Source organism: Pongo pygmaeus, chromosome 7 (assembly GCF_028885625.2).
Source record: "Pongo pygmaeus isolate AG05252 chromosome 7, NHGRI_mPonPyg2-v2.0_pri, whole genome shotgun sequence".
Taxonomy (NCBI): domain Eukaryota; kingdom Metazoa; phylum Chordata; class Mammalia; order Primates; family Hominidae; genus Pongo; species Pongo pygmaeus.
Window position 1 is genome coordinate 51161324 of NC_072380.2, and position 24110 is coordinate 51185433.

Sequence of the window (24110 nt, forward strand, 5' to 3'; positions counted from 1 at the left end):
GAACTTAAACAAATTTATAAGAAAAAATATGAACAACCCCATTAAAATGTGGGCAAAGCCCATTAACAAACACTTCTCAAAAGAAGACATATATGTGGTCAAGAAACATAAAAAAAGCTCAACATCACTGATCATTACAGGAACGCACATCAAAACCACAATGAGATATGATCTCACACCTGTCAGAATGGTGATTATTAAAAAGTCAAGAAACAACAGATGCTGGCGAGGCTATGGAGAAATAGGAGTGCTTTTCCACTGTTGGTGAGAATGTAAATTAGTTCCACCATTGTGGAAGACATTGTAGCAATTCCTTAAAGACCTAGAACCAGAAATAGCATTTGACACAGCAATCTCATTACTGGGTATATACACCCAAAAGAATATAAATTATTCTATTATAAAGATACATGCTTATGTATGTTCATTGCAGCACTATTCACAATAACAAAGATGTGGAATCAACCCAAATGCCCATCAATGATAGACTATAAAGAAAATGTGGTACATATACACCATGGAATACTATGCCGCCATAAAAAGGAACAAGATCCTGTCCTTTGTAGGGACATTTAGCTGCCTTTAATTGAGACTTTGATTGTACCATTCAGATTCTGGCACTTTGGTCCAATTATAGCAGTATTCTGGATGCCAGCATCTTTGCTAGCTGTGCACCCACAAAGCCTTTGACTTAAAAGACATTTGCGAATCAAGCTCCCAGGACCCAACATTGTATTCAAATTCTACAAATGACTCAGCCTCATTATAACACCACAGAGCCACAAAAATACGGCCCACATCAACCCTAGTGGGTATCCATTTGGGAAGGATACCCTAGTCCGACACTGCCCTAGCTCAAGACCACGCCATTAAAGATGACATGCCCCCTGCCTCCCAACCAACTACGAGCAGTGCCAACTACACCAGTATATGGAATGTCTTGCCATTCACAGGAGACCAGAGGCTCTTGGTTTTCCAGTAGCTGGTTACACTGCTGACTTCTGTTTTAAAAAAGCAAGACCCACAAAACTGGAGTAACTTTCCAGACTTTACAGACACCTATAAAACTCTAAGTTCTGCTCCCTGTGATTGTAATTCCACTCTATACCAGGTTAAGCCCTTATGAGACCAAGTCCAATGCCTCCTTAATGCTTCTAAGATTCGGGTTCTTGCTAATCCCACCCACTTCTCCTGACTAAAGGGTAACCTAACTGAAGTATCTACCCTGTGTGCTCTCCTAGGAGTAAAAGGAGCATCTGCTGGTCTCCCACTGTCAAACCATTTATTCCCTTCCATCCTCTTCCCTTTCCCTTTCTCATTGTCAGTATCCCTACTCCCACCCCCATCTCTTCCATCCTAACAGCATCTTCTCCTCTTGCCCTCTAAAAGACTACATAAGTAAAATTCAAACCCACTGCCCCAGCTTCTCTGATATTTATACGGACATCCAAAATACAAACACATTTGACTGAAGTAGACTCTTCTGCACTGACTATCCATAACTCATCACCCTGCTTCCACATATCCCACACCACACATTTACCCAACTGATAATTTCCCCGGAGATGAAAAATACTGAGAAATGAAAACCACTTCCAAACGGCCTTTTCTCCTGTATTGTGGTGCCCCCTCATGGCAAGTGGCAACTGCACTCATATTTCCTCAATACATACCACAGATGGGCTACCCAATGAACAACTGCATATTCTCACCTTATGCCCAACAAAAGCCACTGTCTTCCTCCAGTCCCATTCTTTAGTAATTTCCCTTTACCTAAATCAAGGTACAATTTTCCAATCTAAAGGTAATGCCACAAAACTATATTGTGTCCCAACCAACAAGGTTGTTTATCCCCTCTCCTTTGCCCTTCCATTACTCTGAAACTGGAAGCCACGAGATGCATTCTGGCCTCTCTTGGCATTCCTATTTATATAAATGTTAATTATTCTTTCCCCACCCAGCCAAATGTCATTGATGTGCCACATTCGTACCTATAATACTGGGACTCACCACTGCTCTGGGACTTGCTGCAATGGCCACAAGGACCATTGCTTTAGCCCAACAGTCAAAAATAATTGATGCTACCCTACAAATGTCCAAAATTCTAGTATATCATATTTCTAAATTACAGCAAATATTAGTTCTGCTAGACCAGGGAGCTTTGGCAAAAATGTTTTTTGACAGTAAATTTGTCCTTGATTATATATTAACTAGTCAAGGAGGTGTTCGTAACATTATTAGAGCTTCTGGTTGTAGGTGGGTTAACACCACCAGTCAAGAGGTCATTCTAACAGAAAGCCTGGATCACAAAACCATCACCCTAAAAAAACACGCCTTACATATTTAACACACTCTGAAATCCAGTCAAAATATGACTAAAGGCCCTTGCCATGACTGATGTATTCTCCCGGCCAACACCAAACAAATGGGAGCCTGGTTACAAGTCAGCCTTCAGGGACTTGTCACATTTCTACTTGGTTTCTTCCTTGTTATTGTCATAATAAAATGTTTTCTATGCTGTTTGGTGCAACTTAGGCCTTATTCTGTAGAAGTCTCCTCTACTATTCAGGCCACTCAAATACCCCAAATAATTGAGTTCAAAATCGACATCAAGATATAAAGGAGTCAGTGACTAAATATATTTTATATATGGTATTTTTATTGATTATTGTGCTGTCTTGACCTAGTATGGAGGCCTCTGCTAGAGGCTGGTCAGTTTCCTCTCTTGAGCAGCTGATTAAATCCACACCCCAACCACTTCCCTTATCAGGTTCTCACACTCCGGGGCCACTATGTACCCACTCTAATCACCACCGGGCCAGATATCAGACAATTAAGGACAGCGCCCATGCCCCAAAGCCTGCCAAAATTATGCAAATTATTCAACCTAGCTAACCCCACCCTTTTTGCTGTACATAAGCTGCCCTTTCCCCCTCCAGCTTGTGGGTTCCTCAGGTGCAACCCCCTCCGTGGTCCTCTGTGGCAGCCTTCTCTCATTTGGAGCTGTAAGTAACAAAGACTTCTGCCTTTCATCTAGCTGAGCATGGAAGTGTTTTGTCCGACTGTCAAAAGAATCTTTAAATCTTATAAAATACAGTCCTACCTACATCTTAATTACTATTCAATGAATGAAAGCTGTAAAGTTTAAAAAGCCTTTATAGTTTTTCTAAGCCTTTTTTATTTATCAAGCAGATATCTGTAAATCTGAAAAGGATAATATAAATTACCTTTTTTTTTTTTTGAGACAGAGTCTTACTTGGCAGCCTAGGCTGGAGCACGGTGGCACCATCTCTGTTAACTGTAACCTCTGCATCCCAGGTTCAAGTGATTCTCCTGCCTCAGCCTCCCGAGTAGCTGGGATTACAGGCACATGCCACCACACCTGGCTAATTATTGTATTTTTAGTCGAGGGGATTTCACCGTGTTTGCAAGGCTGGTCTCGAACTACTGACCTCAGGTGATCTGCCCTCCTCAGCCTCCCAAAGTGCTGGGACTACTGCAGGCATGACCCACCGCACCCGGCCAATATAAATTACCATTTAAACTTATTCCATGACTAATGTTCAATTTGACGTTAATTCCCCTAAACAATTAATGCAACTGATAGACTTGGTTAATTAAGTTCCTTTAAATATTATATATTATATCAATTACAAATTTATTCTACCTGAATCTCTCAAACATTTCAAATGCCTGACACATTAGTATCTTTTATACATCTTGCAAGTTTACAAAAGGAGGGAGGGGGTTCTAATAATTAAAGCAATTCCAGTAAAAGTAATAAACCAAATGTATGCAGTAGTAAGTTATGTTCTCTTGAACATTCAAACACTGTGTATAGACTGAAGAAAATGCTCTTGTACTTTAAAATTGAAATTATATGGCTCATATATCTGATTTTCTATTATATCAGGTTATATTAAATGCTTCAAGTAACTTAACAAACAATCTTTCATAGGTTATCTCAAGGATTAAATAATTAAATTTCTAAAGTTAATACAAATGTGTTAATACTGTGGATTTGACTAACTTCAACATTCTTATAGTTATTTCTCTCTTCTCCCAGTATTGTAAAGCCACTTATGCAAATAAAGAGAATAGAAAGATGTATGATCTGATTGGGCTGAGGATACTGTATCAGAGAATCAAGGCCAGGGTTGAAGTGTCAGTTAAAGAATTTGAGAGAGGGTCAGGGACCTAATTAGGTACCACACATGCCCAGGGTGCCTCTACACAACCCAAAAGTCAATCTGCTGGACATCTCCTTGAGGTAACAGAGCTTTCCAAACTCACAATGTTTCATGCAGTCTAGTATATCATGTGTATCCTTACCTAGTTTTATTTTATTTATTTATTTATTTATTTATTTATTTATTTTTGAGACAGTGTCTCTGTCGCCAGGCTGGAGTGCAGTGGTGTGATCTCGGCTCACTGTAACCTCTGCCTCCTGGGTTCAAGCGATTCTCTTGCCTCAGTCTCCCGAGTAGCTGGGACTACAGGCATGTGACACCACGCCTGTCTAATTTTTGTATTTTTAGTAGAGACAGGGTTTCACTATGTTGGCCAGGATTGTCTCAATCTCTTGACCTCTGATGATCCGCCTGCCTCGGCCTCCCAAAGTGCTAGGATTATAGGTGTGAGGCACCGTGCCCGGCCCCCTTACCCAATTTTTAAACTTACCTCTTTTATAACTTTTTTGTTTTTTTGAGACAGAATCTCACTCTGTCAACCAGGTTGGAGTGTAGTGGCACGATCTCTGCTCACTGCAACCTCTGCCTCCCGGTTCAAGCAATTCTCATGTCTCAGCCTCCCAAGTAGCTGGGATTACAAGTATGCGCCACCACGCCCAGCCAATTTTTGTATTTTTAGTAGAGATGGGGTTTCACCATGTTGGCCAGGCTGGTCCCAAACTCCTGACCTCAAGCGATCCACCAGACTGGACCTCCCAAAGTACTGGGATTAAAGGCATGAGCCACCATGCCCAGCTTCTTTTATAACTTATAACTGTGTAATCTGATAGTTGAAATTCCCTCTGTAGGATATTATTCAGTACTGGACTGAATTTAATCTCTTTATTGCCTGATTGGAGTCAACTTGCGTTTTACATGTTATATATCCAGTTCAATATCAAGAATCCTTTTGTCATTTTATTGACCATTCCCTACGTGATTAACAGTATCTACTGAATACTGTATCTTAGAATATTACCCACATTTGCATCAAGCTCATGATCTATAGCTCACCTACATCGACCATTCTATTTTTGAAATTTGGGATAGCAATTGCCAGGATACAGTTGTTCTGCCTGAGTCTTCACTGCACCTCAAGTTATTTTGAGGTTCATCCATCTTATCTGAACTTTCTCTGTGCTCTGGATTTTATTTCTCTCCAAGAGACACAAACTCATTTAGAGCATGTAGATCTTCAGTTGGGATGTTTCTGCCTATTTTATTCCTTGTTTCTATCATGCCAACATTTGTTCTAATCTTTCTATTTGTTCTATTTTTTTTTTCAAAAGAAAAGGAAAAAAACAGGTATTTTAGGCACCACTGGTCAGTGTAGGGCCGGTGGGTGGGACATGGCATTAGATGTGCTAGTTGAGCAGAGCTGTGCTGTTAATTTTCTGAAAGTGGTAACAAAATACATAAAATAAAACAGTGCAATGCCAGGACAGGCCAGCATGAGATAGGTGAGTTCTTCCCTCCGAAGCCTTCCTTCCAGGCTGTTTTATGTGTCTTTCCTTAGTGTGTCCTTCCTGTCTAATTAGGTTTCTCTCGTTGCCCTTGTCCTAATGTTTTACAGTTATCTAAGGTGGAATAGCACAGTGGAGAGAAGCAAAAATGTTGGAGTGAGACAGACTTAGGCAGAGGTGGCAATATTGTAAAAATAATGATGCTTAAGATGTAAGACTATTCATTGCTTGATTTACTTCCAAGATCCCAGAAGGGCACAAGAAATGTGTTCACACAATCATATGTTTTAAATAAAATTTGCAAAAGATATTTAACCACAATCAGTCAACCCCATTATCATTTTACTCTGACTGTCCGGCATCATATTTCCTGTATCAGGTGGTATTGGAGGGTCTGTGGGCATTTTTGAGACCCAAATGGGGGAAGTTGAGTTGAGAATAATTTCAGTTTGGCTTTAGTGGGACATATTTATGTGGGTGTCAGTCATATCTGTATATTGATAATTTATTGCTAGCCATTCAGGGTAGCATCCACTATGACAAAACAAATATGCAGGGCCAGAAGTCATATCAAAAAGTGAAAGTGTGCTTCCTAATGGCTCCCAGGTTCAGAAATTTGTAGGTTATTGAAGAGAAGCAGATGGTGAAATGCACAGAGAAAAAGCTAATCCAGGGAAATTAATTTCAATCATCCAGTGTGTAAAACTGCAGACAGAGAATTTGGTTTTAGAATTTGACCAGAAAACCTAGTTAAGACAGGTTCTGTCAGGAATGTATCTGATAATGTCTTATGCACAATTAAAACCACATCATACGTTACAAAATTTTTTTGATGAAAATAGTACAAAATTAAAGAATCCTGTGTATTAAGACGCAAACCTATAGCAGTACTTCAAATGTGTGTGAAATTTTATGAATCCCAGTATTAATAAGAACAAACAAATTTTAATCAACTGTGCTTGAAATAAGACTGAAATATCTTTCTATTCTCTCTACAGAAAATAATATAAAATTTTTGTTATATGAAGAGATAATCCAGAATTATAAAATTAAAATATAGATAAAAGCTATTAGAGAATTGTGTCTGGCAGTGGCTGAATATAAAATATTGTTTTTTTGATTATGTGATATTTTTGATATTTAACTTTGTAAAATATTTGATTTATTATAAATCATTTTCTTGTTCTAAATAGATATTCACTTTTGTCACTAATTTTATTATTAATTTTGTATTCTTTTTGTGGTAAAATTAAATTTACTACTTTAAACATTTTAAGGTATACAGGTCTGTGGCATTAAGTACATTGATGTTGCTGTGCAACCCACATCGTGCATCATCTCCATAACTTTTTCATCTTTCCAAATGGAAACTCCATATTCATTAAACAATAACCCCCACTCCTTCCTTCCCCGAGCTCTGGCAGCAATTACTCTATTTTCTAGCTCAATAAATTTGACTATTCTAGTTATCACATATAAGTGGAATCACACAGTATTTGCCCTTTCGTATATGGCTTATTTCACTTAGCATAGTGTCTTCAATCTTCATCCATATTTCAGCATGTATCATTTCTTTTTAAGGCTGAATAATATTCCCTTGTATATACAGTAGTCCCCCTTATCTGTGAGGATACGTTACAAGACAATACATGAAACCATGGCTAGTACCGAACCCTATAAACACTATGTTTTTTTTCCTTATACAAACACACCTATGATAAAGTTTAAATTATAAATTAGGAATAGGAAGAGATTAACAACAATAACTAAAAATAAAATAGAACAACTATAACAATATATCATAATAAAAGTTATGTGAATGTAGTCTCTCTCTCTCAAAATATTGCATTGTACCGTACTCACCTTTCTTGTGATGGGAGATGCTGTGATGTCTCTGTGATGAGATGACAGGAGGTGAATGATGTAAGCATTGTGATGTAGCCATAGGCTACTACTGATCTTCCTTATTCCTGAATCTGTGTAACCAGCCCTTTTCGGTGTGGTGTCACTCATTTCTTGCTTGCTGAAGTCTTCGCAGATGCTCAGTGCTTTCTGGTGCAACAGGTTGTTATCAAAACATGTTTTCTATTCATGTCTTCCACCCACCCATTTAATGTCTTTTCCATCTTAACGAAACACCCATCTTCCACTGTAGCTGTAACTTTTACAGTTTGAGTTGCAACAGCAACACTAGCATGAATTTCTTTTTCCTCCTTCACAATTGCCTGGATAGAAGATTTGTTCTTACCATAGATCTTAGCAACCTCAGTATATGACTTTTTTCCTTTCCTTATTAAGCCAAGAGCTTTCAAATTTTCACTTAAAGGAAGGACTGATGGATTCTCTTTGGCCTATCCAAATTACCAGCATCACAAGTCTTGGGCTTTGGGACCATTATGAAGTAAAATAAAGGTTACTTGAACACAAGCACTGCAACATGGCAACAGCAAATCTGATAACTGAGAAGGCTACTAAGTGACTAAGGGGAGGGCAGTGTGTACAGAGGCGATACGATGGACAAAGGGAAGATTCACGGCCCCATCAGGATGGAGTGGGATGCTGTGAGATGTCATCACACTACTCAGAATGGCATGCAATTGAAAACGTATTAATTATTTCTGGAGGTTTCCATTTAATAATTTTGGACTGTGGTGGATCATACATAACTGAAACAGAGGAAAGCAAAGCTTTGGTTAAGGGGGAAACTACTGTATATATAGTACCACATTTTGTTTATTCATTCATCTGACGATAAATACTGGGTTTGTTTCCACCTTTGGACTATTGTGAATAACGCTGCTATGAATACAGGTGTACAAATATCTGTAGAAGCCCCTGTTCTCAGTTCTTTCAGATATATACTCAGAAGTGGAATGCTGGACCATAAGGTAGTTCTGTGTTTAATTCTTTGAGGAATCACTATACTGCTTTCCACAATGGCGACAGCTCTTTACATTCCCACCAGAAATGCACAAGGGTTCTCATTTCTCCACATCATCACCAACACTAGTTTTCTGCTGTATTTTTGTCTGGCTGGTTTTCTTTTTGTTTCGTAGTAGCCATCTGATGAGTACAAAGTGCATTCTTTTTTAAAGAGGGCCTCCCAAAAACCTGGGTCTTCTCTGTGCTCACGTCTGAATTTTAGTTCTACATGGCATATGGTCCATCGTCCATGATTTTGTTTCCTCGCTTGTAAAATGAGGATAAAAATAAACATGACTCTAGGATTGTTTTAAAGATTTGGTGAAATAATATATGTGAAACCATTAGCACGTAGTCTACACTTAAAAAGTAGCAATCCCTTTCATTATTATTTACTTACTTGTCTTTCTCCTGTACAACATTATGAGCTCCTCACTCATTTTCTATCCTCAACACCCAGCATAGGACCTGACATATACTTGGTGTTTAATGGATGTTTGATGGTTGAGCTTAAAATTATCCATAGAAGACAGGCCACAATTCTTTTAGTCACAATGCATATAGAAGTTCAAAAGTTCCTCAGTGAAGAGGAACTGAAAGTAAATATCAGAACCTTGCTGCTCTGTGATTCACTGAGTGCAATCAAGTCTTTATCAACACAGTAAAACCTTTACTGTTCTCATTCTCTAAAGTAGCTTCACTCACGCTCAGCAAATGATTTTATTTTTCTCATTAAGTTGTAAATCATATTACCTCTCTGGGTATTGCTTTAGACAAATATTTGTATTGGGTGGACCCTACCTGACTACTGCTGACAAGATTCTGGTGCACCAAAGGGCAAGAAAGTTTCAATGGCATGTGATTTAGGATGCTGCCCCAGCAGGGCTGATTTCTGCTTAGGTGTACTACACATGGCATTAAAGCCTGCAATATTCAGAGACCCCATTCTTTGGGGGTTGCCTTAGGATTCATGAAAGCCCAGAAACTGTATGCAAAATTGTGAGCATGTGTGTATACGCACACACACCTGAGAATATGTGCACTTTCAAAGGAAACAAACCTAACTTTTGTCATAATTTCAAAGGAATGCATGACCAAAAGAATTAAGACTAACAGACCTAGAAAGCCTAGGGTGGCAGAATCATTATCAAGCCAGAGGCTTACCTTTAGGAAAAGAAACAGGTTTTGAAAGAATTTGTGGTATGAGTTCAGATCTTTAGGGGAGCTAGAACCCTCAATTACTAGGACCAAGGCACAGAATCAGCTAACCAAACTCCAAGGATGAAGAGTCATTGGAGTTGGCAGGGCAATTTAGATCTCCTTTAAACTCCCTCTACCTGCACATAAGTTAGATCCAGAATCTGTGGATCCATCCTAAAGATGGCAGTAGTCATTATAGCTGGGAGCTATTCAGAGAGGCATTCAAATATCACAGTGTGTCATATGTTAAATGCAGACAACCAAAGGTGATAGAATTATGACATCAAATTTAAAATTCTTAGAAGTATCCAGAATAGTATGAAAATGTAAATTTAGCACTTCTAAGATCCATTTAAACACAATGGCAAATTATATTTTAACCTATTTTGTGTCTTAATCTGATAAGAAGAAATTTGAAATTGTGCATCTTTTAATACAGGACTGAATAAAATAATTTCTGAGAAAAGTCAATAAAAATAAATATTAGCTGAGAAAAGAAAATCTAAGACATAAATTTAAAATGGTGTATCCATACATACTTATACTACAGGTTGTCATACATTTTGACAGTACTTGTAATTTTTAGAAAATTGAAATTACTTTGTATTTACTCTCTGTAAATAAAAAGCATCTCTACTGAGACATGGTTACTGAGTTCCATATTTACAGAAATGAGCTAGAATGTTTTACTCTCTAACTACAATAAAATCACCCAAGGTGATCATAAAGTTCCCGTATCTCTTTCTAAAAAATAAAAATAAAATAGAACAAAGCTAAAAGATTTTAAAACTTTAAAAAAAAATCCAATGTCTTAGTACTATTAAAAAATGCCTAAGTTTAGAGAGTTTTGATTCAATTTCCTCTTAATTTCACTCTTCCCATGATAACCAGTCACTACCATTTGTATCCCCAGAGGTTTGAATGAAGTCTGACAAAAGTTTACTTCAATTGATTTCCTGCCATTCTGAGATAGGCTGAGACTGTCAAAGTGAAGGAAAAACAGTACAAATAAACATATAAAATACAAGAAGCATAAATCTTTATGGGCTTATAAATTACAGGTATTAATATACAACAATCACTAGTTCTCTAGAACAGTCCTAACCTATTCTATGGCTGTGCCATCTAGCCCCTAATGACAGGGTTCAGCTTCAAAGAGAGCTGGTTCAACATCCCCCCATTTCAGTTCCTGGCCTGATTCCGAAAGGTTTGGTGTCATGTTATTTCTCACTACAGAGGAAAAAGTTTGCTGGACACATTAAACCCTACATAGCCAAATTCCAGGGATCTTATTTGGTCATATATTACTTGGCTACTTGTTGAACTGTAATCCTATCCTCTACATACAAGTCCAGGACTATAACAGTTTCTTAATCATAAGTAAAAGTAATTTCCAATTAATAAGAAACAGACTAACATGGGTAACAGGCATAAGGGATGAATGGAGAACATCAAGATTAACCCACCATAGTGCCAGGGTTCCCATTCATTTCCCCTTCAGGTAGCCATTTGGAGTACACTTTTAAAAGAGAACCCTGTTCACATGCTTTCTCTTAAGTAATGTTAAGAAATGTTCCTAGGTGTCCTGATCTGCCACTGAGCTACAGCCTTCAAACTCAAACTGCAAGGGAAGCTTTTTTCGAGCCTCCCTGGAAGAAACCCATGACCCCAAAATCCTTCCCTCGAAACTCTGTCCAGAGGCTTGGTACTGCTTCAAGTAGAAAATCTGATTTGGTTTCTGGGAAGGAGGACCTGTTGGAAAGTTACAAGATTGACATGACAGTGACAAGTCTGGAACCTCCTGGCTCTGATGCACAGTGCTTGAACTTCTTTAGAAATGAAGCATTGCCCCCAAGATAGTATAAAGTTACACTTATCTAAAGTTTTCTCTCTTTTTTTTTTACCTGTTTCTCTTTCTCCAAAAAAAAGTTTAATTTTAAGAACAATGAAAAATCAATCTTGAACAATTATAGGGAAACTCAAAAGAGCACACTGTGCATTTCAGCTACTTCAGTCACAATGAAACAATCATTAAAAAGATATTATGTTTCACACAAAGAAAATGTGAAAAAAAAACCCTCCATATTGTTAAAGCAATCATGTACCACAACTAAAGACAGGTAGAATTTTTAAAATTTTAAATTTGGCCGGGTGCGGTGGCTCACACCTGTAATCTCAGCACTTTGGGAGGCAGAGAAGGGCAGATCACGAGGTCAGGAGTTCAAGACCAGCCTAGCCAACATGGTGAAACCTCATCTCTACTAAAAATACAAAAAAATTACCGGGGCATGGTGGCACACTCCTCTAGTCCCAGCTACTCAGGAGACTGAGGCATGAGAATCGCTTGAACCTGGGAGGCAGAGTTTGTGGTGAGCCGAGATTGTGCCACTGCACTCCAGCCTGGCAACAGAGTGAGATTCTGCCTCAAAATAATAATTATTATTATTTTATTTTATTTTTTAATTTTAAAATTACAAATGATTCGTAAACATTCTGTCCTCTCTTCTTTCAATATTTTATTTATATTCTAATATGTATAACTAGCTGGAAAATTGTACAGTTCATATTCTTTTATAAGTAATGAAAAGAAAATAAGTGAGATTTAATATATATAAATAATTTTCTTTATTCTTTAATGCTTTTTATTTATTTAGTGCTTTTGTTTTATACAACATACAAAATACTACCGCAGCACATGTAGTGTAATAGACAGCTTAGTCATAATCTTACTTTTCAAAAAATTGTATATAATACATAATCTCAACCCCAGTATCAGATATCACTTGTGTACATCTTGCCTTTATTCCTATTCTTGCTTCTGGAAATCTTAGCCATTTCTGGCAAAGGGTATACAAGGAATATTTCTAAAGCAGTGGCTCTCTAAGTGTGTTCCTCAGAGCAGCAGTATCAGCATCACCTGGGACTTGCTAGAAATGCAGATTCTCAGCTTCCATCCCAGACCTACTGAATCAGAAACTCTGAAGGTGAGGCTGGGCAATCTGTGTTTTAACAAAGCCCTCTGATGCACAGAAATGTTTCAGAACCACTCAATTAAAGGAACCACAAGGCAAAGATTTTTTACATGCTTCAGAACTTATCCCTAGCTTTGTTTTTCTCTTTTCAATCATTTAATTTAGATGTTTTCTCTTATGCCACAGAGTTGAGTGAGATTCCCCTGACTCCCTTGGTTTTTTTCAAACAAGTACATTTCTTTTCCTCTTAGGAGTATAATCATCACGTAGATCGTACAAAATAAAATAACTTCTCCATGTGTTCATCTGCTTAGGAGATTTCCAATTTTATAAGGCAATAAAATAGTATTCAAAAGGGGGCACAATAGCTATATTGACATGTCAGTAGACATGTAGAAACTACAGAAATGGTTCTTTTCCTCTTATAAACTTTTTTTATTGGTTAAAACAAGATTTTATTAAAATATTGGCTTATTCTTAGGCAAGAAATTTTTAATTTTTAAATTCTATAATCTGTCTCTTGGAAATTCTTCAGATTAATATCTCAAAATCTTATAAACTTTTAAATATGAGGTTAAGAAAAAATTTAAATAATTTTATTACAAAAATGATATATGTTCTTTGCAACTATCAAACAATACAGATGTAAATCAAGTAACAATTAACAATCTGTCATCTTTTATAGTCATAGTCTCTTCAAGGCAACAAATGTTACCAGATTGGTGTTTCTTTCTAATCTCTCTTCACTGAATGCATAAGTGTGTAGATGCAAAACAATTTTATATGTAAAATCAGGATCATATTATGCCATTGCTCAATTCACTTTTTACACTTAAAGTATCACAAATGCACTTGTCTAGTATCACTATTTAATTCCATTCCCCTTTAGGTTATTTTGAAATGCCTGCTCTTATAAACATTGATTCAGTTAGCATCCTTGCACATTTATTTCCAATTACTCTTGTTAATTTTTCAATTTCACAGACTCCTAAACGGGGAATATTTGAATCTAACTCTATGTCCATTTATAATTTAATTAAATGATGCAAATGAATTATTGGAGTACTTCGTGTTTCTACAGGAATATTATCAATCTTTTGAATTTTGCCTCCCATTCCCATGGTCTCTCATTGTTTTGATCTACGTTTCTCTAAACAGTGGTCACATAGATGATCTTTTCTCACACTGTTGGCCATTGGCTATTTTGTGAGCAAAAGGTTAAAAGTCTTCCTTGGAGGCTAAGGGGGAAAAGTGACATTTTGAAGCTCAGGGTGAGAAACAGCATGATGGGTAGCACACAGTAACTCACACCTGTAATCCTAACACTTTGGGAGGCTGAAGTGGGAGGATCACTTGAGCTCAGGAGTTTGAAACCAGCCTGGGCAACATAGCGGGACCTCATCTCTACAAAAAAATCGTAAAAAAAAAAAAAAAAAGAAAGAGCATGGTGGGGCTTCTCTCCTCCTTAACTGTGTGGATTAACAATAGTTCTTCTCAAAGTTGCAGTTCCTCTCCAGGGCTGCTAAAGTTGGCCTGCAGAAGCAAGCTGTACATAGGACATTGGCAAAGGCAATTTTTCTCCAAAGACAGAGAGACATCTACTGGGTTTCACTGACTGCACTCACTCAGGGAGCCAAGGGTTCTGAGTTCCTTATCCCAGGGCAAAACATCAACACTGTACCTAGAGGAGACACTGCCCTCTGCCTGGGTCTATAAAAGCCTTCATTATTTTGGAGGTCCCTAGGCCTTGCTTATTCTACTGATTGACTCTCGCCAGCAGGGCACTAGCAAAAAGAGGGGGGTCATGGATATGCAAGGAAATTGTCATCTGTCCCAATATTTTGTGTTTTCTTCATGTGTATGGCCACAGTTGTTCTCCCTGAACTTAAAAATAAATTAACAAGCACAGGCTATACTGAAGGTGAGGAGGAGATGATTTTAAAATAAGTTTTAAAGGGAATCAACCATTTATAAATTTATTTAGAACATAACACAAGCAAAGTGCATAAAATGATTTACCAGTTCTTCCAAATGCTCATTTTAAAGCAAAAGCCCTGTGTACGAACGAGTGCAGAACACTGTGGCACAAAGTCCGTCTTTGGCTTCCCCAGCCTGCAATGTGAGAGATTCCTTTTACCATAATAATATTAGGGAGGCTCTGTCCAGCCAAGCAGTGCTCACTTTCTTAAGTCATAGAGGTTTATCATGTCAGGCAAAGTCCAGAATCATTTAATCTCACCTTTCATCATCCATTATGGTAGAGACGGAGCTACCTACTTCTAGATTTATGTGCCTGTAATTTTTTCATGTTGTTCTGAAATGAAGTGCCTGTTAAGTTTACTCCCCAGATAATCCTTTGTTTCTGGAAGTTCATGGAAGTCACCCTTTGTCATCATTAATGTAATATTGTCTCACAAGCAGGTATTATAACTCAATTCTGAGATTCCCTCACCCTTTTATATACCGGTGAAGCCATAACTAATTACTCTGCTTCATATAGCTCAGCTGTATCTCCAACCAGGGCCTGAGGCCTCCTCTTAAGCCCCTACCCCATCTGACCACCCACCTCCCCATCTCATCCTGGACCTCTTGCCCACAGAGGGAGAGCAGAGGGCTGCCTCCAGAGCCAAGAGACAGCTGTTGCTGCCAGTACCGTCTAGAAGCTGAACACCCACACCCACCCTCAGCACCTTTCTCTCCACATGCCCCTCGGCTGGCACTGCAGGGTGGATAATGCTCAAGTTAATTTGATACTCCCAGCCCTGTCAGAGTTATGAGCTATTAAAAATTGAAACTTATTTATTCTCCAGGTAGGTTTCACATTTCTGGTACTAAGACGAGGTCATGTCTTAGGGAAAGAAATGGTATCTCTTTCCTGAAAATAGTGTACTAAGATTCTGGCACCTTTTCCAGCATGAGATTTTTCATAGCTCAGTGGGTATTATAGCAGTGTAGCTTGATTAAAAATTCTGTTACTCTAGTTCCAGATGGTTTTTATTTTGGATGTGTTCAAAGTGTTTGTTCACCACATCACTAATGTTCCCTAGAAATAAATTAACAAAATCAATTCACTTGCTTATTCATTCCAATATTTAACAAAAGTTTTTGATTATCTACTGAAGAGGATGGAAGATTCCTAGGATTGATAAAATTCAGACTCTGATTTTAAGAGTCTTACTATCCATCTGGTGGAGAGACAAGTATACACATAAATACAACCAAGGTTTCAACGTGTGAGTGCTGTCATAAGAAAGATGTAAAACAAACTCTATGGCAATGCAAAGATGAAAGACTTTATTCAAGAAACACCTATCATCTGAGTTGTATTTTTGATGATAGGTTAGATTTTCACAAGTGGATATGTGTGTTTGGGACAAGAGATGGGCATTTCACATTAAAGAACAGCACATCACAAAGTGTGAAGGTAAAGAGAGAAAGACACAGAATAAATTTGTGGTTAATAGCCAGGTGCAGTGGCTCACGCCTGTAACTCCAGCATTTTGGGAGGCCAAGGTGGGCAGATCGCTTGAGCCCAGGAGCTCAAGACCAGCCTGGGCAACATGGTGAGACCCTGTCTCTATTTAAAAAAAAAAGAAAAGAAAAAAGAAAAGAAAGGAAAGGAAAGGAAAGGAATTTGGGGACAACATATAGTCCTGCTTTACTGAAAAATAAACAGCATAAAGGAAACTATTGAAATAAAAATCTGGAAAAGTAGATCTGAGGCCCTTGCCTGCTAGGTGGTGGTGTTTGCCTTTTATGCAAAGCACTGGGAAGCTGTTGAAAATTCCCTGACCATGAATGAGCTGACTGGAACAGGGCTTCAGGGCTATCATTCTTGCAGTAGGTCTTTAGCTGGATATGAGGGAGCAAAGGCTTAGACAATGAGATCAGTTAGGATGTGATTTGATGTCAGCAGGTAAGAGGCAATGGTGATGAAAGGAGAAGGAAGGAAAGAACACCAGAGGGGTTGTGAAGATAGAATTGGCAGCATTTACCACGAGAGCCTAAGGAAAGGGAAGGAGACACAGATAACTCCAAACAAGTGGGCCTAGACCCTTACCTTTGATAAGGATGGCAACAGTAACCAACACACTGGAGGCAGGAAGGGAACAATCACCAATTCATTTGGAGGCAGGAAGAGCTCAGAGTGTGGGCAAGTCACTCAGGTGGTGCTCCCTTCAGCAGAAAGGCTGTATAGATGAGTGTTTAGTTAAAGAACTGACATTTTCACAGATATGCCTTGAAAATATGTAAATCTGTATTTCTTAAATGGTTAGCAAGCGGAGCCCTCAACAGCATTTATCACCTGCATGAACAGAATTATTTATTGTGCTGTGCTCCTGTGAATGGTATTCCAGGAATTGGAAAGATGCGGACAATGTTTTGTTTTAAAATTAACTCTTAAAGAACTGGAATTTCTCTCATTAGTAGTAAAAGCAACAAGAGGTTGCCAAAAGCAAAAGTGTTGAGAAAGAAACATGTTCCCTTTACTTTTTCTTTAAATTATAAGTGAATGGACATGACACAAAACAGCAACCATGATGACTGAGCAAACCTATGTAGACTTAACAGCCCTTATAAAACTCACATCACCCTGACTTGTTTTCGTGCTATTGTGCCACAAGGGAATTGCAGGCAAACAGTTCACATAGATGACTATATTGATAATCATTCTGCCAAACTACACATCTTTAGTTCTTTTTAATTGCTTCTTCTCATGTATCTATTGCTAATATCAGCACTGATATTTTCATCAAAATAATATATGATAAGTTATCTGCCTAAAAATTTCAATAGAATCAATAGAATCGATGGATGACTCTTTTCTGCTACATCAACTACAGCCAATTGAATGATATCCATCAATATCCAGAGAATGATAAGCTTTAGTAATGAAACTATTTGTACATTTTATTATTTCAACCATCACTAACTCCCCTTGCTCTCCCCCTACACACCACAATTATACTCCCAATTTTGCTTTTTAGAAAGCAAAATCCCTGAATCTTTTTCAGCTCTCAGTGAAGCTAATTTCCTTGAATCCCAAACCCTCAAAACATGCCAATTCAATTACACCCAGGGCCAAAAATCATCTTTTATTTCCTGTTTGGCCTGTTTCCTCCTCAATACCCCAACCACCACCACCTTCAAACGCCACCATCACTAAACGAGTCCTTGAGAAGTTTCCCCTTGCTTTCTACCTGTAGTAGGCTAAATAACTGGCCCCAGTGATGTCCACATCTTAATCCCCAGAATCTTTGAAAATGTCTTACACAACACAAGGGACTTCACCGACGTGATTAAATGAAGGATCTGGAGATGGGAGATTATTCTGATTCATCCAGATGGGCCTGATATAATCACAAAGATTCTTATAAGAAGGAGGAAGAAAAGAGGAAGGAGAGAAGATTTTATACTGCTTCCTTTGAGGATGGAGAAGGGATCATAAGCCAAGGACTGTAGGAGGCATATAGAAACTGGAAAAGACAACAAAACAAATTCTCCCCTAGAGACTGCAGAAGGAATGCAATCTTGCCAACCCCTTGATTTTAGCCCCAAAAACATATTTTGCATTTGTGACTGCCAGAAGTGTCAGGAGAATAAATTTGTATTGTAAGAGGCTAAACTTTTGGTGATTTGTTTCAGCAGCAGTAGAAAACTACTATATTACCTCTCTGTATGGTCTGCCATAAACTCAATACCATAAAGTTGTGGATTGCCTGCCCAGAGAAGGTAACTTGCATGATCGATGTGTACCTTCAGATGATAGTAGCTGGTGAATTGGTGCTAATAGCACTGGTCCAGTGAAGAAAGGATGAGGTGCAATCCACATGGAGTTTCCACATAGTAAGCCCCACTGAGTGTTAGACATCAAGCTCAATACTTCACGTCTGTTATTTTATTTTATTTTATTTTATTTTATTTTATTTTATTTTATTTATTTTATTTTTTGACAGAGTCTTGCTCTGAGTCTTGCTCTGTCACCTAGAGGGCATCTCACATTGCACCTAGGGAATGCAGTGGTGTGATGGCTCACTGCAACCTCTGCCTCCTGGGTTCAAGTGATTCTCATGTCTCGGCTTCCCATGTAGGTGAGATTACAGGTGCCTGCCACCATGCCCAGCTAACTTGTGTGTTTTTAGTAGAGAGAGGGTTTCGTCGTGTTGGCCAGGCTGTTCTCAAACTCCTGGCATTAAGCAATCATTCTGCTTCGGCTTCCTAAAGTGCTGAGATTACAGGTGTGAGCCATGGTGCCTGGCCACATCTGATATCTCTTTAACATTTTCTTCTTTATTATCTTTCCAAATGTATTTGACACATACAGTGCTTATCTTCTTGGGTATCTGGTGGTCTTCATAAACTCATTATTTGATGATTTGGGGGAGTCCTAAATTCCTAAACTGGACAATCTTTCCTTAAAGAGATCAGTAGCCAGTGGTCATCAGCAACCATGGACCAGTTCAGCTCCCTTGAGAGTGTCTGAGCAGAAGAGTCACAGATTCAGATTTCCCCTCCCAGTGGCCTGAGCCTCAGAGTTATTATTGGCATCCACTCTCAGGATGGGACACCATGTGCCTCTAAGGTCCAGTTCTCAGTTTTGGGGGGGTTTGCTTTGTGTTTAGAGGGAAAAGGTGCATTTCCTGAAAGGATCAATTACTTCTTGCAGAACCCACATTCTCTCCAGGAGTGTGGTCTCCCCAGGGCCTGGTGGTTCTGCAAGAGAGAAATGGTTGATGGCAGATGGTGGTGCAAAAGTAGATGATTTAAATTACGTTTAGGAGGAAGAAGCTATTAAACTTGCTGCTGATTTGATAAATAGATTTTGTGAAAGGAAATATTCAAAGAGGACTCCTAGGTTTCTTCCTTAAGAAATAGGGATGGTATAATGCCATTTACAGTTACCAGAGATGAGAAACAAGAGTTATGCTTGTATCATTTTTAATTGTTTATTCATATATTTATTTATTTATTTAGAGACAGGGGGTGTCGCCCAGGCTGGAGTGCAGTGCTGCGAACACAGCTTACTGCAGCTTTGACCTCCCAGGCTCAAGCAATCCTTCTGCCTCAGTCCCCCAAGTAGCTGGGACTACAGGCACATGCCACCACGCCTGGCTAATTTTTGCGTTTTTTAGTAGAGATGGGGTTTTGCCATGTTGCCCAGGCTGGTCTGGAATTCCTGAGCTCAAGTGATACTCCTGCCTTGACCTCCCAAAGTGCTAGGATTATGGGCCTGAGCCACTACACCCAGCCAATGCTTGTGTTGTTTTCTAAAAAGGTTTTACTGTTGAGTGCCCAGGCCATTTTAAAAATTTTTTACCTTTTAGATTGACAAGGAAAGGTCAGCAGTGTCTTTAGTTTCACATTTAGGCCTACTTTCAGGGAAAACTGGTATTTCATCTTCTCATAAATAAAATCTGGCTGGCTTGATTTTTCTATTTCAGATATGAAAAATTACTAGATATTTCAAGCAAGTTAGGGTTAGAGGAGGTAAAAGACTACAAAATCTCATATTTTATCTTTCTAGAAGGATTTATGGAAGAAGGGCTATGGAATTTGTTCCCAAAGACTGGCTAACAAAGATTCAATGGGACTTGAACCGTTCTTTCTATATGTTCATAGCTTTCTTTTTCAGTGTCTTCTTTTTAACCAAATGCTACAACCAGAAAACATAATTTGTCTGGAACATCAGCACATGTTTTCCATGGTCTTCCAGGGAATTTAGTCTCCTTATTGGTAAATCATACACAATACCAATAAGTGGGTTTTAAGCTCCGGGACTCAGGTTTCAGGGTATCTGGATGTCCCAGAGTATATCAAAGAGGCCAGTGCACAGAGATAAGATACATGCCTACATTTTTAGGTGCATTAGTGGAATAAGCCTTTGTTATAACACCTACCAAGTTATCAACAATATGTGAAAGACTGTTGCAAGCAGCTTCTTCTGTGCTCTTGCACAAACAAAGATAAACAGAAAATAACCGTTGATGAAATTAGTCTTTTGTTTCTCCAGCTGCCCTGTCCTGTCTCATGTCATTTCCATGCAGGGCTTCCTTTTTATTCAAGGTTCAGTGTCTCTTCTTCCAAACCCTCTCCACCAATTAACACAAGAAGGGTCCTGATATCATCATTTACAAGTGGTTGAATCTTATTTTTCATTCGTTAGCAGTTCCAGGTCTTTCTATTTTTAAGAGTTACTTGAATTTCCCTAGGACTCATCCACCAAACGAAGTCACTGACTCATAGATCTGGCCTGCAGGAATAGATTCTCCCCATACTCCACTCCAGTCAAAACCCACCATGTTAATTCTTGGATGTTTCATGTGCTCAGAAACAAGTCTGCTCATGTTCTTCCATCTGGCCTTCCAGTTATGGCCTTTCTTGTCTCAAAAGCTATTTTTAAAGGGCACTTCCTCTCTACCTTGGCTTCTGAAAACCATTAAGAGAATATGGCTTTGCTGAGTAGGGTACAGTGTGTGGGTGCCTTCCCAACTGCACAGCATCAAGGTACAGAGCGACACTTCATTTCTTTCAGTTCTCACTGTGTTCAACGTCCTATGTTGTACTTGGTGAACTAATGGGCTAAAATTTTTGCAAATTACCACCTAAGCCTTCACACAACTTTGCTTTGGCCTTTGATCTCACCAAAATCACCTTGAAAAGAGTTCCTTTTGTTTCTCCCTGCCATATTTGCTTCATTTAAAAATAATAATAATAAATTATTGATACCATTAAAGCTTTAATCTAGGTTTCCCATTTTCTTGCTTTATTTTTTCCTTCCTGGAGGCAACTATGATCACCTGAACAGGTAGTTATTTTTCTCGAGTGTATTGTTCATGTGATTGCTACGTAGTCTGAATTTGTAAGTTACATGTTGCATTGCTATGCATATTTTTAAACATTATAAAATTGGTATTATGCTATATACATTGTTCTCCAATTTAACTTTTCTTGATTATGTTTTTGAGAATTATGTATGTTGAGCATATAGTTCTGTTTATACTCTACTGTATAACAATGCCACAGTGTACTTGTCTATTCTCCTGTTGCTGATATGCAAGTGGTTTCTAGTTTTTAGCTACTAATGACTATGCTTCAATAAGTATTTTTCCTTTTAAATGGATTTGAAGCAATAGTAAGTGTGGAAAACTTATTAGGTTGGTGCAAAAGGGTAATTATGGTTTCTGCCATTATGTTCAATGGCAATTACCCTTGTACACCAACCAGATAGAATAAGGATGTGTTGTTCTTCAGAGCTCATACTTAGTTATGGTCGTCGCAGAGGGTCATCTACAATTTGGCAGAAGAGTAGTAAGAAGAAAAAGTTGCTTTCCTGGAATATCGCTTTCTTTCCTTTTATCTTCTCCCTAACTCTAACACAACTTTTCACCTCCTCTCTTTCTGCCACCAAAACTCTCATATATTGCCAACCCAGAGCCCATCCAGATCTTATATTGGAAATAGCTTGCTTTTGGAATTAGGAAGACCTAAGTTAAAATGCCGCCTCCACTTCTGTGAAAGTTTGGACAAAGCTATATAGATCATTTAAACTTCATTTTTCTCATCTGTAAAAAATTGAGTGATATTAATTACATTATACTGGTATTGTGAGGATTAAGAGACAATATCCAGGAACTTATGGTGGACTGCACTCTTCCCATAGAAAGATAAGGTATATCTCCTCCTCTTGAATTTCGGGGCAGAGCCAGGTAAATGGGCCTCTCCATGTAATTGCTCCAGCAGAATAATTAGCTTTCTAAACAGATGCTCAGGCCTCCCAGAGAGCATTCCTAAAGAAGGGAAGTAGAGGCTACCAGTCTGATAAGGCCTAAGCCTGGGAACTGGTGCCGGGTCTCTTCCACCATATCCCATTACTCAAAGCAGCAAAAGATATCTGGAATAGCCTCCTAACTGATCTTTTCAGTAATAAGTCTTCCCTTCCTTCAAACCTGTTAATTTCCATTGTGTTTAACATACAGTAACTTGACGTGTGTAAGGTTCTGAATGATTGTTTTGCTTTCTAAACCATCTAATACTACCTTCGCCTGCTCTCTATGCCTCGGCTCTGTTTCAGGTTTTTTGCACATAGCAGACCACCCAAAAACTCAGTGGCTTAGAGTGACAACTTTTTTTTCTTCTCACTGTTACGGGGTTGATGGGTGGATATTTCTATTTGTATTACCTGGACTTACTCACTGAGCGCATTTCAGCTGGGTGGCTGAATTTCAGCTGGGACAGCTGGAATGCCAGCACCTTGCTCTCCAAGTGGTATTTCCTCTTGAAGGAGACCAGACCAAGCAGGACTTTCTCACATGGCTCATCTGTGTTCTGAACAAGCACGTATCAAGCCTTCGCTTGTGTTGTTCGCTGATGTCCCATTGGCCAAATAAGTCATGTGGCCGTGCCCTGAGTGAGTAAGGGAGGAGACTACATAAGGGCATGGATAACAGAAGGCAGGATTCATTGGAGGCCATTAGCATCAACAAGACCCAAATGCCTCATTTTATTTCCTAGAATGCACCGGGCCCTTTTTTGCTGTTGCTCCTTGTTTAAGTCCCTCATAAACTATAATGCTAATGAAGATAGAGTTGTTTCTGTATGTTTCTTGGATATTTTCATAGATCTATGCTTAGTTGACATTCAAAAACAATTGCTAAATGAATAAATAAATGAATTCACATAGTCACTAGCGCAGGTCATGAACACATGACCACAGATGCTCAGGGTGAGACAGGTTCCTATGTCCAGTTCCTCATGGGCCCAGACTACATTTGCCTGTCTCTCAGTTGGGACCAACCCACTGTGCAAGTTCTTTCTACCCTCCTGGGGGTTTCATTTCAAGGGTTCTTTGGACTCTTTGGAGCTTCCCTGACTCTGAGCTGAGAACAGTTGCTATCCTGTCCAGCCTAATAGGTTTCAATAAATGTTAAGTCCCAGAGACAAAGCTTTGGGGCCTTGCCCCTTTTCCCTTTAGGAAGTCTGCTGGAATTCATATACAAAATTTCTACCCGTTTTCCCTGCTACTTTCAAATTTGAAATAATAAAAGAAGAGATTTTATTCTATTTCATTAGATACCACCTCTCATGAACAATGATAGCAGCTATCAATCATAGTGTAAGTACCAGGTAACTAGACACCTGGCCTATATTATCATTAACCCTCACCACAATCCTGCAAGATAGGATTCTTTTCCCCATTTTCAGATAAGGAAACAGAGGCTTATAGAGGTGAAATAATTTCCACAATAAATCCGAGGATTAAAAGGTAGATCAGGTGTTCAGGTCTACTTGAGTCCAGATCTGATGATCTTCCTACCAGACATGTT

General features: G+C 38.7%; 1 protein-coding gene across 2 annotated transcripts in view; it reads left to right on the forward strand.

The window, feature by feature from the left end:
- Positions 1-2948: 2948 nt before the first annotated feature.
- LOC129042574 (carbonic anhydrase 1) overlaps positions 2949-24110 on the forward strand; it is a 50807-nt gene continuing 29645 nt past the window's right edge. For both annotated transcript variants that reach the window (XM_063669459.1, XM_054498777.2), the window contains exon 1: positions 2949-3005. The gene's annotated coding sequence lies outside the window, so the exon portion shown is untranslated. The remainder of the gene's footprint in view (positions 3006-24110) is intronic.